Source organism: Lolium perenne, chromosome 3, assembly GCF_019359855.2.
Source record: "Lolium perenne isolate Kyuss_39 chromosome 3, Kyuss_2.0, whole genome shotgun sequence".
NCBI lineage: Eukaryota > Viridiplantae > Streptophyta > Magnoliopsida > Poales > Poaceae > Lolium > Lolium perenne.
The window spans coordinates 123,716,374-123,718,763 of NC_067246.2; the positions used below are offsets into that span (position 1 = coordinate 123,716,374).

Below are 2,390 nucleotides of genomic sequence, written 5' to 3' on the forward strand. Positions count from 1 at the left end.
TCCACTTAATCTTATTGGTTTATATTGATCTATTCAATTTACAAATGAGTAATTGAGTAGTTCAATATGTCACAACTCCATACCCAAGCCTATGTGTAATTCATACTATTTTGAGTAATTGTTGTCACACTTATTCAATAGTATTTGTGTTGCACTATTTGTCACTTATATGATTCAATTCACATGAGTTGTTCCAAATTCTTTTCATGCTCTTGTAAAGCATAAAGATTCTTCAATTATATCTTGGATAGTACATTACTTTCTAATCATGTGACCTTAGTCCAAACTCTCATAGCGATATCTTGCAAGCCAAACCTCATGCCACACCTTAGTACCATAGAGCGACTTCCGATTGTTGTCTTGTTTGATTATGATGTTGTAATTGAATGGTGTGTTTATGTTGTGCTATATTCTATGTTATAGTTGTACGGAGATGCACGTATTTTGATTAAGAGAAGTGAACGCGCTTCGACTACCAAAAGGCAAGTGACACTCAATTCCTACCTATTTTGTTATGCATTAGTGTTTTTCAATCTAGTATGCATGGTAGGATTTTGTTTTCGAAAGTTATGCTATGCTTATCAATCCTAGTAGTGTGTAGCCACCATGAACCTTTGCTAGGATACTTAGTTGCCTAGCAATAACAAAATGCCACTCCTGTTTTGATTATTCTGGATTGTGAGTATTGAGAATTAAAATTAACAACCTTAATGAATCACCTGGGTGGATTGGTTGTGTGGTGGGCGGCTGCTCGAGCTCCGACCACTGGAGAAACCCGATGGCGGTGGGTACACGAGAGTGCTGTGATTGAATAGTGGTTGCTCTAGACTGCACCTCTGGTTTTCACCAGGGGATCGTGCGGGGGTTTATTATCTTTAATGGTTTTAAGCTTGTGAGTTTCACTTGTGGATGGCCACCCAGGATTAAAGAGATTACTATGTCGTCCATGTTCTAGTTAGCTTCCAGTGTAGCCTTATGGTATTATGGGCTCTGCCGGGATTAAGTAAGTTGTGAGGTCAAACTTGTTGCTGGACATGATGATGTGGCTTGCAACCAAACGGGAACGGGTCTAGCTGGTTATGGTTGAAGCCTCCTTCTGAAAGATCTTGTCTCATTTCTTCTCTTGGGAAGGGTGGGTCGTAAGGTGAAAGTGCACAACCTCTCGAGAGTAAACCTAAGATCTTAGCCGTGTCCCCGGTTATGGACAATTTGAGCTTTCTAGGCAGGGAATGTACGGAAGAATCTCATCACCTTTTCTGAATAAGTTAAAATTTGAGTAGCAACTGTCGGATAGTACATGGGAGATGTAACCATGGTACTGTTTATGACATCATTACAAGTTTTGTAAAAATGTTTTGTTTTTAAATAAAATGTAGGATAAAATTGGCTTTATGCAAATTTGCCTAAACTCCACTTGCCAAATATCATGTAGATAGTCATGCCCAAAACTGCCACCATATAAGTGTCATTTGCCAGTACATCATTGTACTGACCTCCATTCGTGGGGCTGCATATTCAAACGTGCAGGATTTTCTGAGGAGAAGTACGTGGTAGGATCTCGAGTCTACATTCCAACATGACTGCCTGTGGCACATGAAGATGATGAAGGCTCATTGCTGATTTACTTTCCGCTGTGTTTATTCTGAGCTAGTCCATTTGACTATGCAATTTGTAAGTTTTTATTGTACCCTCTGGATCAACGATGTAGTAATTTGATACTATTGCAATGATTACTATATTTTGTAATGTGTGTGCTATCAGTGATCCCGGGAATAGCGCTATACACAGGTATCTTGCCTTTATTAAAAGGTAGGGTGCTACAGAATGGTATCAGAGCATAGTGTTGCCTGTAGGATCGAGACCCTAGGTTTGGATTAGAAATAGGAAGACCCTAGGATGAAAAAAAAAAATTCTAATCATATTTTAATCAAAAGGATGTTTGCTTTGTGAACTTCTAGTATTCTCCTCTATTCTATCTTCAAAATTATTTCCTCTTGCCTTAGATGACCATCTTATCAAAACTATCAACAAGGACTGATGATGACCATGTCCCTGAAGCATGAAGAGTGATGATTCGTGTGATATCCTTCGACTCCGCAAGAAATGTTTTATGGAAGACCAATGAAGAACTTGAAGAAGGACTTCGATGCAAACGGCACAACACACGAAGATATACCGAAGGAGTAGAATAGAAACTTGATGCATCCAATATAGAAATAGACTAGACCACCATTAGTTCTCTTTTAGCGAACCAACGATAAAGTAACAAAGTATTGATCTTACCAAATTGAGGTATGACCATACTAGTTATTTTGTGTTTGAAAAATGTTGTTTGATGCTTGTTAGATGTTGTTTGTAAGATGTTTTGCCTTGATCTGATGTGTTTGGGT

General features: G+C 38.5%; 1 long non-coding RNA gene across 1 annotated transcript; it reads left to right on the forward strand.

Moving 5' to 3' along the window:
• Positions 1 to 422: 422 nt before the first annotated feature.
• Positions 423 to 1,750, forward strand: LOC139837574 (uncharacterized). Its single transcript, XR_011754101.1, has 2 exons — positions 423 to 482; positions 1,528 to 1,750. It is a non-coding gene; the product is annotated as an uncharacterized lncRNA (long non-coding RNA).
• Positions 1,751 to 2,390: the final 640 nt, after the last annotated feature.